Source organism: Rhinolophus sinicus, chromosome 13 (genome assembly GCF_057876585.1).
Source record: "Rhinolophus sinicus isolate RSI-liver-muscle chromosome 13, RSI-T2T, whole genome shotgun sequence".
NCBI classification, from domain to species: domain Eukaryota; kingdom Metazoa; phylum Chordata; class Mammalia; order Chiroptera; family Rhinolophidae; genus Rhinolophus; species Rhinolophus sinicus.
Window position 1 is genome coordinate 61,352,094 of NC_142513.1, and position 17,038 is coordinate 61,369,131.

Genomic DNA, 17,038 nt, shown 5'->3' on the forward strand with positions numbered 1-17,038 from the left:
GGCCTCTGGGAGGTGTGAGGCAGGGCTTCTCCCAGATGGGGCGTCGGGAGAAGGGCACCTGCATGCCTCCCCAAACACCCTACTGTTCCTTTAACCTTCTACTGTTTGCCTAGCATTGGGGAACGGAATCTGTATTTGGAGGGGTCTTCAAGATGGCCGCCCCCGTGCTATGCGTCACTGACGTGGCGGTCACCCTGTTTCCGCTCTGCTCCATAGGACATTTAGGCTCTCGCGGCAGGAGGCCCTGTGGGGCAGGCACAGCTCTCCTCCCACCGCTAACTGTGGCCACCAGACTTTGCACTTGCAGTAGTTTGCCCGACACCCCGACAGGGCAGGTTTCACTTTCCACGGCTTCAGTGACCCGCAGTCCAAAAGTATTAAATGGAAAGTGGCTTTGTTTCTGGGCTCTATATTTCATTGATCTCTATGTCTGTTTCTATGCCAGTTCCATGCTGTTTTGATCACTGTCACTTTGTAACACAGTTTGATATCAGGAATTATAACTCCAACCTTGCTCTTCTTTCTCAAGATTGTATTGGCTATTTGGGGTCCTTTTTAATTCTGTATAAATTTTAGGATTGTTTGTTCTATTTCTGTGAAAAATGCCACTGGTATTTTGATACGAATTGCATGGAATCTGTAGATTGCATTAGGTAGCATGGACATTTAAACTGTATTAATTCTTCCAGTTCTTAAGCACAGACTATCTTTCCATTTATTTGTGTCTTCTTTAATTTTTTTTATCAATGCCTTTTAGTTAGTTGTCAGTGTACAGGTCTGTCACCTCCTTGGTTAAGTTTATTCCTGGGTATTTTATTCTTTGAATGCAATTGTAAATGGGGTTGTTTTCTTAATTTCACTTTCAGATAGTTTCTTAGAGATGTGTAAAAATGCAACTGATTTCTGAATATTAATTTTATATTCTGGTACTTGACTGAATTCATTTGTCACGTGTAACAGTTAGGTTCCTTTCCTTTTAATGCCTAGGAAGAGTTTATTTTTGACCTAGGTGAGCTTCATTGACTAGACTCCCTACTCCTTTGCACCAGTTTGTGTTCTTTCTCTGGGCCCATCGATCGTTTTATCTTCATTCACCATAAAAGTCGCAGGTGTCTACAGAACGGGGTGGGGGATTGGAAAGCACCGTGTTTGACTTGCCCTGTGCATCCATAATACGTTCCAGCTCAGTGCTGTTTCTTCCATTTCCCGCCAACCTTTACAAAGAAATGGAGGCCGCCCTGCCCACCTGCAGTCTGGGTCTCAGTCCCCCTCGTTTAGTGGCCCCAGACCTCGCCAAAGCATTAGGTCAGGATGGGTGGGTGCTTGGCACAGACAGGGGCTATGGGTGGGGGGCAGTGTGGTGGAGCTCACTTTCAAGACTCTTTCATCCCCAGTTCTGGGACTCTGTTTTCCATTGCTTATGGTTCAGTTAAATACAAGATCCCTAGACCGAAATATAAATTGACCCCAGGCATTTATCACCAGGGCCTCTGCGACTTTTTGTATAATGATGCAGTAGGTTTTCAGGCAAAATGATGCCCTTTCATTGCTAATAAAGCAGCTATTCCAGGTTTAAAAAGAGGATGGACTCGGCCTAGTACACTTTCACACCAGCTGCCTTGTCCCATCACGGCGCACGTTTGTTTATCACGTCTTTTTCTTTTTTTTAACTTGTTCGTCCTCTCACTCCACCTCTGAGTAGATCAATTAAAACACTGACGAGAGGGAAAGAGGTCTTGAAAAAGACAGTGGGGAAAAGGGCACAAATTTTTTTTTTTTTTAAATAAATGGGTAATTATTAGAATGTAGGTGTTTACACTAAATGGATGGCCAAGTACTGGAATATATTTTAAAGAGTCTGTTTTAATATCTGTATCTTGGTGGTTGCTAGGTTACACTGGTACTTCTAATAACATTAAAGGGAGCTGGAAATGCTTGTAGATTCTTTTCCAATTGAAAATATCACTGGCAAGAGAAGGGACATGTTATTGGCTGGAGCACAGGGCTGTTACAGGCCTGCTGTTGCTCATTCAAGTTCTTCCTAGTTGTTCATATTATCAGTGGTTCAACTGAGATTCCCCTTGAAAACAGTTAAACCTTGTGACGATGTGACTTGCTTCCAGAGGTCTGGCTGGTCCATACCTCTGTACTCCTGAAGACTAACTATATTCCATTCTGTTCAGTCTTGCTCCATCCTGTGCCAACCCACCCCACCCCACCCCACCCCACCCCAGCCCGTCCCACCACAACTCATCCCACACCATCCCACCCACCCCACCCCATCCTGAGGACCTTTCCTGAGCAGCCCTTAGGTGCCAGGCACTGTGCTTAGACACTTGGGAGGCAGCAGTCAGTTAGACAGGAAGTAGGCAGGAGGCGGTCAGGAAAGCAGATTTTCTTGAAAGCATGGATGGTGGTGTTTATCTCTGTTAATGAACGTGCGTGTCCTTTTCATGACTTGTGTATCAGGAGTCGAGACTTCTGCGGACACCACCTCCAGTGTCGGGTGAAGGTGGTAGCGATTGTCCTACTTCTCACTCTGCTGGGAATGGCTTACTGTCACTGTGGACCATGGATTTGCTGTGGGGAGTGAGGGCGGGTGGGGGTAGACTGTAAGGTGGCTGAGCTTAGAGACCTTAACCCCCTCCCTTAGCCTGGGAGCTGCTGCTGTCGTCGTGGTCCAGTCTCTGAAAATCTGCTCCTTGGCCGCACACACTCACATCACTGCTCCACTGCTTCTGCTCCCCTCCTCCAACGTCACCCCCCCACCTCATGTCCTCCCCACCAGCCTGAACCAGAGCACGTCACTCTGCAAACCCTCTTGCTCGCCTCCTAAGTCCTTGCTGCCCTTTGTCCTGTTGGAGTCAGACTTGCGTTATTCCAGCCATCTGCCTTTCGACCCTACGTGTGAGTGGTCAGGCAACTGCCGCCACACAGTCCCTGAAAACTGCCCATAGCTGCTTTGTAAGACTTGCACTCACCCGGGCACCTCTTGTCCCATCACCGTGACCAGGTTCTGCAAGCCCGCCACGCCCTGCGGAGTGTCCCCATGTGCCCCATCGGAGCGACGGCTGCTGCTTCTGCGGGACAGATGCCCGTTGGCGCTGTCCTGCCACGTCACCCTTCCCTCCTAGCTTCGCTGCGCGCTGCTCTTCTCCCTTCCGTCTGTGACTTACGCACCAGCCACCTTTCTGTGTCTGCTCCTCCCGTGCTTCTGGCCTCTACTGTCTCCCTGTCCGCTGTCCTCTGCTCCGTGGCCCGTGTGCACATGCACGTTTCTCCGACCTGGAAACCAGCCTGGAGGAAGCAGCCTGCCCTGCAGCCTGACACGTGTCAGCTTCTGCCTGCTGACACGGTGCTTCACCCCCGTCTTCGGTTTCTCATTTTGGAACTTCCCACTTATTTCTGAATCTACTGAAAGCTGTCTTCTCCCATCATCCACGGCAACGGTCACTGCCTGGGGCGTCGATGTCGTCATGGTCACTGCTAAAGCCACAGGGGTCTCCGGCCCTTTCAGGGATTTGGCACATGTGATGGCTTCCTGATTTAAAATCCTGTCTTTCCCAGAATTTGACACCACCCAGGGCTGTTTGACACAGAAAGATTATGGTGTGATTTCCCCACCACGTCCACCCCTGTTCAAATGAAAGCATGTGCACAAAACTGCACTGCTTTCCGTGGGGCAGAAAGAAGGAGCTGTGTTAACTGGTTAATTCCTGTTGCAGTTTATTCTGAAACCGTCCCTACGGCCTGGAGAGCTCACTGCTCCCCAACCTGTTCTGTAGGAGGAGGAATCAGGATCCAGGGAGGTGAAGGCATCTTTGTGACGGTCGCACACGAGCCAGAACCAGGGCCCAGCCCATTTCCACGGACTCCAACAGTGCTCTCTCCACTCGCCAGTGGCGTTTTAAACATTTTATTAACGGTGTGATTTTTCTTCTCTCTTCCCTATCTTCCTCCCTCCCTGTTCCTCCTTGCTACCTTCCTGCCCTCCCTCACTTCTCCCTTTAATTTTCTTTATTGTCTTGATTCTTCCCTTTTAAGAAGTTTTCCAATATCTTTTCTTTGTTTACTCCTCGCCTTGAGTGGAAACCATGAGTTCTGTTCCTGATATTGTTGGGGGTGAGGTCGCTTGCTTTGGGCTAATTACCTGCTGAAGTAAGATGGGGTCTCTGATTCTTCCCCACAACCTGGGTATTGTTCTTGGTTTCTTGCGGGGGAGACAGACATGTTTGGGGGGTTGAGGAAATACCTGTGACCGATCAGGCTGCCCCTGTGGCCCCGGCCTGGGGCTCCTCAGCCCTGCACACGTCACATATTTCTTCTGACCTTTACACTGCATGCAACAGGTTTCGTGGCATATTTAGGAGGCATTTTTTTACTTAGAGCGAATCACTCCTCATTTTTCAAATCCTTTTCTGTTACTTCCAAATTCCCATCTCATGTAGTAACTTCTCTGCAAAATCCCTTCACTGCCATCAGCCTGAGACTGATGTCTGCCGTGTGGCAAATGTACCACATGGGTGCGTTTATTCATCCCAGTGCCCCCCACGCAGGGCACCCTCCAGTCAGTGAAACTGCCTGTCACTTGTGATTAGACGTTTTCAGCTAGTCTTGTTCAAAACTGGGTGCTGCAAGTCAAGCTTTTACTTTCACTATTTGAGGTCAGGTCATTATTTTTCTGGATTAATAGTTTTGGGTTTGTGGTGAGGTGTTTTTTTGGGGGGGGAATTATAAATAGTAAACTAACAGAAGGCAAACAAAATAGATAATAATATCACAACAGATACAATTAAAAAGCCATTTTCAATCCTGCCTTCCAAAAACAATCTTTATAGCACTTGGTATATTCTTATTGAGTCAATTTTCTATGCCTGTATAGTTTTTTCCCCCCATTTTTATCAATGTAGCATCAAATGTCCTTATGTACTAAGTTTTGTGACTATATATTTTCAGTTTCATAGGTTAAGTTTCTAGAAGTGGAATTGGGAGACAAATGATTTTCTTTCTGAGTCTTGAACCCCTTATCAGATAAATGGTCTGCAAGTGGTTTCTTCCATTACGTAAGTTTGCCTTTTTATTTTGTGAGTGGCATAAGATACGAGATCTGATTTCATTCTTCTGCACGTGGTCATCCAGTTTTCCCAGCCCCATTTATAGAAAAGGCTGTCTTTGCTCTTTGAGTCTTCATGGCTACTTTGTCAAATATTAATTGACCATATATATGTGCATTTGTTTCTAGGCTCTTGATTTTGTCCTTTTAGTCTGTGTGTTTATTTTTATGCCAGTGCCATGCTGTTTTGATTACTATAGCTTTATAGTATAACTTGAAATCAGGAAGTCGGATGCCTCCAGCTGTGTTCTTTCTTAGGATTCCTTTGATTTTTCAGGGTCTTTTGTTATTTCACACTAATTTTAGGATTGTTTTTTTCTGTTTCTGTGAAAAATGTCATTGGAAATCTGATAGGGATTGCATTGACTCTATAGATGGCTTTGGGCAGTACGGACATTTTAACAACATTAATTCTTCTAATCCATGAGCGCGGGATATCTTTCCAACTATTTGTATCTTCAGGTTTTTTCATCAGTGTCTTATAATTTTCAGTGTATAAGATTTTCGCCTCTTCAGTTAAATTCATTCCTAGGTATTTTATCTTTTTGATGCTATTATAAATGAGGTTGTTTTCTCTATTTCTTTTTCAGATAGTCGGTTATTCGTGTATAGAAACACTGATTTTTGTATCCTGCAACTTTACTGAATTCAATGATTAGTTCTATAGTTGTTCTGGTAGAGTCTTTAGGGATTTCTCTATATAAGATCATATCATCTGCAAAAAGAGAGTTTTAATTCATTTCCTATTTGGATGCCTTTTAGTTTCCTTTTCTTGCATACTTCGTCCTGCGAGGGCTTCCAGTACTGTGTTGACTAGGATCAGTGAGCGTGGGCACCTGCTCTCCTTCCTGATGGTAGTGGGAAAGCTTTCAGCCTCTCACCATTGAGTACGATGTTAGCTGTGGGTTTGTCATATATTCCCTTTAATATGTTGAGGTATGTTCCTTCTATACTCAATTTGTTGAGAGTTTTTATCATAAAAAGATGTTGAATTTTGTCAAATGCTTTTTCTGCAGCTAATGAGGAAATAATATGATTTTTATCCTTCATTTTATCAGTGTGCTGCATCACATTTACTGATTTGTGTATGTTGAACCATCCTTGCATCCCACATGCCTACAGTGTGTGATCCTTTTCATATACAGTTGAATTTGGTTTGCTAGTGTTTCGTTGAGAACTTTTGTATTTATAATCATCAGGGATATTTGCCTGTAGTTTTCTTATAATGTTCTTGTCTGGATTTGGTATGAGGCTAATGCTGACCTCACAAAAGGAGTTTGAGAGTATTCCCACCTCTCTAATTTTTGGGAAGAGCGTGAGAAGGATTCTTCATTAAATGTTTGACATAATTCACCAATAAAGCCGTTTGGTTCTGGGCTTTATTGGGAGGTTTTTGAGTACTGTTTCAACCTCCTCACTCATTATTGGTCTGTTAAGATTTTCGGTTTTTTCACGTTTCAGTCTTTGTAGGTTGTATGTCTCTAAGAAATTATTCTTTTCTTCTAGGTTATCCAATTGAGTGCTGTGTAATTGTTCACAGTAGTCTCTTGTGGTCCTTTGAATTTGTTACATCAGTTGTAATGTTGACTCTTTCATTTCTGATTTTATATATTTTAATCTTCTCTCTTTTTTCTTAGTCTCGGTAAGGGTTTGTCACTTTCATTTATCTTTTCCAAAAACCACCTTTGTTTATCTTTTTGTTGATCTTTCTGTTGTTTCTTTCTGGTCTCTATTTCATTTATTTCTGCTCTGATATTTGTCATTTCCTTCCGTCTGCTAACTTCAGGCTTAATTTGTTCTTTTTTCTAGTTCCTTGAGATGTAAGGTTGGTTGTTAATTTGCAGTGTTTCTTTCTTAATGTAGACATTTATCATTATAAAGTTTCCTCTTAGAACTGCTTTTGCTGCATCCCGTAAGTTTTGATGTATTGTGCTTCTAATTTTGTTTGTTTCAAGACAATTTTTATTTATTCTTTGACCCATTGGTTGTTCAAGAGTGTGTTAATTTCCACATATTGTGACTTTTCCAGTTTTACTTCTGTTAATTGATTTCTAGTTTCATACAATTGTGGTCAGAAAAGATACTTGCTATAATTTCAGTCTCTTTAAATTTGCTAAGACTTGTTTTATGACCTGACACATGATCTATTCTGGAGAATAGATCACGTTCTGTGTGAAATTGACAAGAATGTGTATTCTGCTGCTGTTGGGTGGGATGTTTTGTAAAGGTCTGTTAGGTCCATTTGGTCTAAAGTACAGTTCGAGTACAGTGTTTCTTACTGTTTTTTTTTTTTTTTTTTTTTTTTTTGGATGATCTGTCAATTGTTGAAAGTGAGGTATTGAAGTTTCCAACTATTATTGTATGGTTGTTTATTTCTCCCTTCAGATCCATTGTATTTGCTTACTATATTTAGGAGCTCCAATGTTGGGTGCATATATATTTACAACTGTTATATCCTCTTGATGAAATGATTCCCTTTTATTATGTAATGAGCTCTTTGTCTTTTATTAATAGTTTTTTACTTCAAGCCTATTTTTTGACATAAGTATAGCTACTACGGCTCTTTTGTTTTTTGTTTTGCATGGAATATCATTTTCCATCCGTTCACTTTGACCTTGTGTAGGTCTGCTTGTATTTTATTGTATATTCACTTTCTTTAATTTTTTTTTTAACATTTTTCTCTGTATTTTATGGCATGGACTCTATTTTAGTGTAAGGTTTGAGATAAGGCTTCAAACTCTTCTCTCTCAAGAAATAGCCGATTTTCCCATCATCGTTTGCTAACTAATCCATTTACTTTTATCTTATATTAATTTTTTATACTTGTGATTATTTCTAAGCCTTTTATTTGATTCCATTACTTTTATCAAGTCAGTATGATACTGCTTTTAGTATGTTTTAATATATAGAAATACAAGTACCAATACTCTCTTTCATCCCTCAGAACATTGACTATTTAGCTGATTTTTCTTTTAGATGAATTTTATAATAATTTTTCAAAGGCTATTTCTCTGTGTCCCCCAAACAAATCCTGCAGAAGTTATTTTTGATTGGGAAAAAAATTGAATCCATAAATCAGTCATTTCTTATCCCACTTCTTTGTCTTTATTTTGCAAGCTGGGATTTTAAATCTGTATTAGGGATTTTAAATTAATGTTTTTGCACTATATTTCTTTGTTTCAAGAACAGTTTTGACATATGTATGTAGTATTTTTCTCTTTTTAAAATTCTTTGAGAGTAGCAAGAAGATACTTTCTAAAGGCACTTCTAGTTCTTATAAACATTTTTCAAAGTCATTCTCTTTGACTGCTGGTTCATCTTTCCATCCTATTGCAGAATATTTCCATAAGCTTCCTGAGCTAATACTCATCTTTAAGTAGGTTTGCCCTGGGGAGAAGGGGTTCCCTGGGATGCAGGTATTTCAGTTTTAAAACCTGGATAGTCATGGGCAAATCAGGTGAGTTGATCCCTAGTAAGTGAAGAGAAAAGTCGGTCCATCTAAATTAGGTATGCCCCCACTCCTTCTCTCCTTGTTTACATTTTCTGCTGGATGGATTGGGTTCTAGTATTCATAGGTAATCCCTACCCACTAAAAAAACCCTGATGAAAACATCCAGTGAGGCGTGGCTGAAATAGTTACTTTGCCTTTCTTTTGGGCAGCATTTTAAAAATTTTCTTCTTTCAGTGTTTTCCAGGTACTCATGTGTACATTCTATGCTAATTCTGCGTCCTGCTTGTTGTAGCCACAAGACCTTTGCATGAGCTGTTTCCTGTCAGGGATGATCTTCCCTCAAATTAGTTCCTCACTCCCTCACTCCATGTAGATCCTCCTAAACGTCACTTCCTCAGAAAGGCCTTCATTGACCTCTCCATCCAGCCTGGGTCTCCTGTGAGTCCGCATGTTGGGTTTTCATTACATTTATTGTCTGCCTTCCCATCATCCTGTAGGCTCCACAAGGGCAGGACTTGCCCTGTTTTGCTCTCCACTGTATATCCAGTGCTTATGGCATGCCCAGCCTAGGGTAGGCATTCGGCACTGTTTTGCTGCATCCACCATAGCTGCACCTGCAGCTTTCTGCCCCTGTCACACCTTGTTCTTTCTGTGCTGTTACGATGGAAAGGAGGCTGTTTTGCCTGCTCTTTTTGGTGCAAATGGTAACGTTTCGATTGGGTCAGACTCAGTAGACTCATGAATTCTCGATGACACAATTACAGCATCTCGGTGGTATTTATGTTTATCTCACTTCTAATATCACGTGGCTTTGCTTATATTTAGGATGTTATTTCCTGTTGGTTTGTAGGCTCACACTTCGTCTCTTCAGGGAAGCAAGGAGCAGGCAGCGGCAGTAGCCCCAGCTCATAGCCCCCTGTCCCCACAGCAGGGCTGTTCGTTCTCCGTTCTGGCCTCTGACAGTCCTTGCAGCTCACTGACAAAACTTCATATAAAATGGAGACACTGGGAAAATCTCAGGCGAGGGGCCTGGGAAATCGATTAAAAACAAACATACGAAAACACACCGGTTAAATTGGAAAATAATCAGTTTAGGCTGACTTTCAGAGCTTCGTTTCCAGCCAGTGGCTAAGAGGAGAATGTTCTTTGCCGTTAATCGTTTGTCTTCCCTGGAAAGGAAAAGGGGCAGGCAGCGCTCAGCGGAAAGTGTTCCCTGATGAACGTGCACGGTGAAATGGATCCTCGTAGAAACCTCCCTGTCGTCGCAAGCTGACAGTCTCAGCAGCTGTTTCAAAGCGAAGGTGTTTGTGGAGACTTATTCCTGGAAAATAGTTTTCTTTTCTTCTCAAGATAGATGGAAGTGAGTTATGGAAACTTTGGAGGAAGTATGTAAAATTATCTGAAATGAAGCAATGTGGCTTACTTCCTTGGGGAAGAGATTTTTATTCAAAAACACTTATTGAAAAGGCATCAATATTAATGTGTATTTTCATTGAGCTATGAGAGGCCCAGAGAGTATTTTTCAACTTTTGTTTTTCAAACCTTGTAAGCTCTCTCTCACAGCTTTGATTTTGAAACAGAAGTCCTCGTTTATATTGTAGACTCCTTTCCTAAGCATCATGAGTTTCTCTTAAATAAGGAAAGGCTGGTGAATACAAACCAGGTATTTCCCTCCAGACCTCTCACATATGTGGGCCAGTGGCTGGCGGGTTGAGAATAGTTTAGGAGGCTTGCAAATCTCTCTTCTCTATGGATTCATAGGCAGCTGTCCAAATTGCATTTGCAAGGTCTGATATTTGTATTTGAGGTATCTCTTCTCCCTCTCTCTGCTCTCCCTCTTGCCCTCGTGTGCACATATGCATTTGTTCTCTTAAGCTTTCTTGTGATTATGTCATCCTAAGTCTGCTCCTGAAATGGGTCTCTACTTATCTCAGAGAACATTCCCTCAGCAGCATATGTCATGGGTTGCATCAAAAGAGGAAACTGCATTATAAAAACAAAGTCAGAAGGAAGGAGAAAAGAAACATGCAGGCCGGTCAGCGCTGAGAGAGTGTGAAGTTGACCCCTGTGTGGCTCCACTCTGAACTTGGGGTCCCTCCGCTTGTCCTTCCTGGGGCCTTTATGGGCTTTGCCAGTGCACAGAGGTTGCCGTCAGCAGCTGTGGAAGCTGTGAGACGACCATTCCCTGACTGTGTCGTGGCTGCAGCCCTGATGGTGCCAGGGACGGAGTAATAAAGGGCCAATAAAGGTGATAAGGTTTCATTCTCTTGATTTCCCCTCCCTTGACTTCCTACCACCCATAATGCGTTTGGTGAGTATGCCAACGTGTGCAGCAACTTCACCTGTTGTGCTGTTGATGGACATTTGGGATTTTATTTTTATTTCAGTCCTGTTTTCAGATTTTGAACTTTATGTCTACGTATAAGAGAATTAGGAAAGGTCACCAAGAGCAAAGCTGTGTCATTAGAGACCCAGGCTGAGGTCATCCACACGCACATGTACCCAGTTAGGTACCGATGTGAAAGGGGGACGGTGAAGAAGGCTGAGAGGAAGAGACGGGTTCGTGTGACACGTGGTGCGGAGCAGGCTCCCCGGACACCCTGGACCTCCAGGGAGACGAGCAAATGGAGCGTGAGGCTGCCCTCCTCGGGCACCGCATGAGAAGGCGGGCTCTCTGCAAAGAGGCAAGAATGCTGGGCAAGTGGAAGACGGCAGGAGAGAGGAAGGCCGGACGTGAGCCGGCAAACTCCCTAGAAGGAGGCGCCGAGCAGGGCTGCTGGGAGCCGCACGCGTTCAGGGCCCGCTCCGCGGCACGTCACTCACACACGACACTGCGCTGAGGGCTGAGCTGAGGCAGCTCAGTGCATTTGGCAGGAATACACTTTTAAACTGAGATACTAAAATATGATTGTATAAAATGCATACAAGGCTTATTGCCAAAATCCTTTAGTAAGAATGTTCACAACAGCACTATTTATAATAGCCCCATGGTGGGAAATGTTCATCAATGGTAAAATGGATGTATTCGCGCAGAAAGAAATTGATATCACGCATACAGTAACAAGAATGAATAAACTAAAACTAAAACACATACAACAATATGACTAAAGCTTACAAAAGTATTGTCCAGCAAAAAACATGCGGCACAAACGGGGACGTAATGCATGATTCTGTTTATGTGTAGCTCACAGAGTGACCAGATTGATCTCAGGGGCGAGAGTTCCAGACCACGGTTTCCTTAGTGGGAGGGGCTAGCACCTGGAAAGGGAAAGGCTGGGTCTGAGGTGCTGGCCCGTCTCCACGTGTTGGGCTCGGTTCTGGCTACATCATGTGCTCAGTAACTTAGGGTTTATGATTTGTGCTTTTCTGTAAGGATGTTATACTTGAGTACAAAGTTCAAAATGTGACCGTTCAGAGCATCTAAGCTGCAAAGGAAAATATTCTGTCTAGAGCAGTCCCTTGATGGGCACCTCAGTCCCTAACCTTGTGGCCCTGTCTCGGTCTCGCTTCCTCCCACGATTCCACTGACCCTCCAGGACTGGCGTCGCCCAGAGTCAGCCCTGCCCCTCCACTAAAGCCTGGACACCGTAATCCACAGCCTGACATTGCCTAGAGTGGGGGTGTTCACTCTAGCTCCCAGAACAGCCCCCCGCTGACCTCTGTCAAAGCCTCAGTGCCCACCACTCACTGTCTCACCCACTGGCTTTGAACGGTCCTGCTGATACGTGTTGGCATGCCCCCTGAGTCGTGTCGGGGAGGCTCCCCACGGATGGAGTGGTGGCATGCCTTGGAAGGATGGCAGTGGTGGCCGGAACCTGCCTGGCCTAGGGAGGGGTTTGCCTTCCGGGCCTTTCTCTCCAGATGTTGAACAGGAGCTGCTAGCTGGCTTCTCCCTTCCGTTATGACTCCGGCTGGAAAGCTGGCGCTCTGATCATTAACTTCTGGTGCTTCTTAGACCTGTCAGACAGAGAGAGGGGCATGTGAGCAAATGCAGGTTGCTTTTTCTGGCCTCGCATATTCAGAAACCTGTCTTGCTGGCCAAGTTGGCAGGTGTGGAACAGACGCCCTGGCTGCTAAGTCACAGATAAAACCTCCATGGGTGCGGTGCTGCCAGTTGGCTCCTATCCTGGCTGCTTCTCTGGGGAAGGACCTCTTCCCTCTGGGGCAGGAGGTGAGGGCTCTGGCGGCGGCAGCTCCCGGGCAGAAGGGAACCACTGGAGGTGTTTCCATGCAGCGTCTCCACCCGCACCTGACCCGTTCCTTGCTCCTGCCACCTCTGCTGCTCTCTATGCCTGCCCCAGGATTAGTTACTGGCTGGGTGAATAAGCAAGCCCAGTCCAAAGAAAAACCACATCAGTTGTTGGACAGAGAAGATTTAATGGAAAGCATTTCTCATTAGTTATTAAAAAACTGAAAAAGCCAAAAGAAAATGTATTTTCTTTCTCATGTATTAAGAAGGAGCAGCTGTAGGAAGAATCTCCCATCCCTGAGGCTGGAGGAACAGAGAAGAAGACATTGGAATGATCTCTGAGTTGAAGCCCACGCTTCTGAGGAGAGAACACTGCCTGGCTGGTGCCGGGGCCCAGACTTCTGAGGAAGGGGCACCGGCCCACTGGTGCTGGCGGGTGTCGAGTGAGGCTGGTTCTGCAAGAAAGTGGACAGACTGCTCCCTGGATTGTGTTACTTGTCCTGGAACAGAGGGTGGCTGCTGGAGTGAAGAGTCTGGGGTCCCATCGTCAGGGACCGAAATTACTGCATACTTCCTCTCTGAGAGGTCAGCGTAAAGTGGCACCAAAGGCTCTGCTTTTAGTTTCTACCCTGAAAGAGATGGGACTTTTTGTCAAGAGTTCCAAAATAGAAATACAGGAAGCCCGGTTAAATTTCAAATCATCAACAGATAAATTTTTAATCTATCTCATACAACAGCTAGATCATACTTACACTAAAAAATGACCTGCTGTTGATCTGACATTCAGATGTATTTGGGTGTCCTGTGTTGGATTTGTCAACGCTGCTCCTTCCTCCAGCCTCTCAGCCCCTCTCCAGCACCCCAGCAGGAAGCACTTGGCAGAGCAATGTGCGGTGTGCAGAGTCCTCACTCCAGCTTCATGAAGACAAGGCTAGAGGGGTGCGTTTGGAGCTGAGATGTGATAACTTAAAAACTGGCACAGTGACTTACTGTCCCCTCCGCTCCCTTTTCCTGCAAAGTTCCCTTAGGTATGTATGTGATTGCTTATACCCATTGAAATACGGAGGCTAGTGTGGACAGTTAACATTCTGGGAAATGCTGAAGATTCCAGAAAGCCCCTGAAACTACCAGCCCGTTGGGGGAGAGTAAATGAAAATGGTGCATGGCCTCCTCGCTCAGAGCCCTTCTCGCGGACTCAGTCTGTGTCCTGTCGTTGGACCATCTCCTCGGCCTGTGTCCTACCATGCCTGCTTCCTCCAGCTTGGCCTTGAGTAGCCGTGAGCAAAGCAGCGGTGGAGGATGTGGAAGGGGCAGCAGGCGTGCATGTACACCAGGAAGTATAGGTGGTCAGCATAAAGTGGCACCAAAGGCTCTGCTTTTAGTTTCTACCCTGAAAGAGATGGGACTTTTTGTTTTAATCCGTCACAGAATGAATAACGTTCTGTGAACCAATATGAATGAACCACCCTAACTTAAGTGGCTGATTCCACAGATTTGGGCAGGTCGCTGTCTTTTCCAACAGCTACGCTGGTTCCCCAGGAGAGTTTGAAGTAATGTCAGGATGTGTTGGATCACTTGGCTGGATGGTTTCATTCAATCCGCTTCTCTTTTCTCTCCTTCAAGATCATTCCTTTTGTAGCCTACTGTTCAAGGGCTGGTCCAATCTGACATCTACCGATGTTGGCAATCTTACATTTCATTTCAATTCTAGACCTTCTGAGAACTAACTAGTCCAAGAGGAAAACACACTCTTCCCCACACATCATATGCTTGTTTATTGCGAAATGTGTACTGAGAGGATTATTGTCTTTCCCTAATAACAGCTGAACGTGAATAGACCTGAGCCCTCAAACGAGCGACATAATTCCCCATGAGACGTTATCAGTGTACTTTTTACATTCTTAAATGCTCTTAAATGGAAAGTGTGTCGATGGCTTTGATTTTGAAAGTAATACACATTTATTATGGAAAGTTCAGGGGAAAATATAGAATAAAATGATAATTATGAAACTATATCACCCAGAGAAAGTCACAATTGAACTTAGGAATATAGTTTTCCAGGTATTTTACTAAGCGTGTATACAAAGCATGTGCACACATGCCCACAGACTACTTTTGTTGTGATTGTACTTAAAAAATAGTGTATTACTCATGTTTGCTAGATTTAACTGCGGCAGTAAATTAACTCTGGATTCTCAGTGGCTTAATAAAACAAAGATTTATTCCTGGTTCCTATTTTTCCAACTTAGGTTGGCGGGGATCTGCTGTCCTCAGCCATTCAGCGAGCCAAACTGACAGATGCTGCACTGTCTTGTGACTGTACCGTCTGGACCATGTGGCCTTCTTGGTCGCTGCAGGAGGAGAGGGCGGGAATCAGCATTGGTCTTTTACTTCCTCAGCCCAGAAACTACATAAGTCACTTCTACACACATCTCATTGGCTAGAACTGGTCATGTGATTTCATCCATCTTCATTGAAACTGAAAAGCAATGCTTTCTGCCCAGAAGAGAAGGAAGACCACATATTGGTGAGTACTAGCAATGTCTCCCATGCGTGGACTCATGTCATAGTCATTTATAATCTGTTTTCAGCCAGTGGTTTTTCATGGGCATCTTTCCACGTGTCATTATAATTTTCAGTGGCTGCATATTACGGTAAGTTTACACCAAGTTTTATTGACATAATCCTTTAGTAATTAAATCTGAAAAATGTTTAAAATATTTATATACTAAATCATTTAAAACTAAATACAATGTAACCATCACCCATTAACATAATTTTTATAAAACTGTATTTTTCAAAACATTGAAAAGGAAACAGGTTTTGTTTTATAATTTTGCAAATCTCTCTGTTTCTAATCCTTTGGTGGTATGACCCTGGTTACAGGGTGGGGGCAGGGAGGAAAGTGCGTGGAACTCATGTGACTCATTTGGGTCCCTCTGGTGCTACCTCCACTAGTTGTGACTATGCGTAGAAGAGCAGTTACCCAGTCTGAGAAGTGTATGGTTACCGAGGACTCAAATGTCCCAGGAATTGGGGTTTGGGTCATGCCATGAGGTAACCATGGAGACCATCAGAGGTGACGTCTGGCGGCAAACAGAATTAGAGTATATCAAAGAGAAGTGAGAGAGAATGAGCAATAGTGTGGCTCTGAAGACGATTGCAGAAAATCTCTTTACTGTCTAGCATATTGGAACACTGTTTGGTTCTTGCATCTGACTCTGCATTCAGTCTATTGCCATATGTTGCCTTGGTTACCATCTACGAAGAAAATCTTAACTTCTCACAGATAAATAGCTGGAAATGGAGGAGTATTTTATTAGCTTGGTGTAAAGGTAATGTCAGTTTAAAAGGTTAAAAATAATTGCAAAAACCTCAATTACTTTTGCACCAACCTAATAGTAGCTTTTTCAGGCATTTGTGGATATTCTTTGATACTACACCAAAACTCAACAAGTGGTACTTTCTTAAAGGTTGTGTGCTGTGTGCGTGAACTTTCTGTACTCTGTTACATTAAATTCTATTGCTTCCTCTTATCGTTTGAAGGAATCGTTGATCCATGATTTTGTAATGCCATGTATTGGTGATTTGGACAATATTGGTTCACTGAGTTACGCAGCTCTCCCAAGCGCTGACATGGTTCATTATACGATAGTAAAAAGTTGCATTCGTTGACATATCACGGATCTTCTCGGCAAGTTGCAGCCCCATGATTTCTTCTGCTGGCTTTCCCCCAGCAGGCAGGTGGGCAGGCAGGCATCCCGCAGCGCTTCATTCTCTCCATCGTGAGCTGCACGTCTCCAGCCAGTGCAGTGTGATCATTTACCCTGCAAGGTGCTTACACTGGCCTTATCATTTGTGGGTTGAAAAGCTGTAAAACACAGTTTTGAGCTTTGTGCCCACATTTAAATACTCAATTCCTTTTTCTTTAAACACTGAATATTGGTCTCAACATGATGCAGCAACTTGATGACACAAAACCATTATGTGATGTTATATGCACCATAATTTTATTTGGAAATATTTTGTGGCAGAAGACAGTACGGTAAATTATTCATATCTGAAAAGCGAAGGGAACAAGAATGTCATATTTTTGTTTTTTATTTACAGTTTTTTTTCCAGTTTCTTGGGCATAGTTTCCTCCTGTTCATGCAACAAAGAATTCTCTGATCTGCCTATTTCATCTTTCTTCAGTATCTTTAGACTTAGGTGAGGCACGTGTGGTTTGAGACAACTGGTTTTCTAATCTTCTTTAAACCAATCATCTGTCCTTTCAAGAAAAATA

At 43.7% G+C, this 17,038-nt stretch overlaps 1 protein-coding gene across 4 annotated transcripts in view; it reads left to right on the forward strand.

The window, feature by feature from the left end:
- TMC3 (transmembrane channel like 3) overlaps window positions 1-17,038 on the forward strand; it is a 266,252-nt gene that overhangs the window by 103,075 nt on the left and 146,139 nt on the right. For all 4 annotated transcript variants that reach the window (XM_074318275.2, XM_088789384.1, XM_088789382.1 and 1 more), the window contains one exon: window positions 15,003-15,280. The gene's annotated coding sequence lies outside the window, so the exon portion shown is untranslated. The remainder of the gene's footprint in view (window positions 1-15,002; window positions 15,281-17,038) is intronic.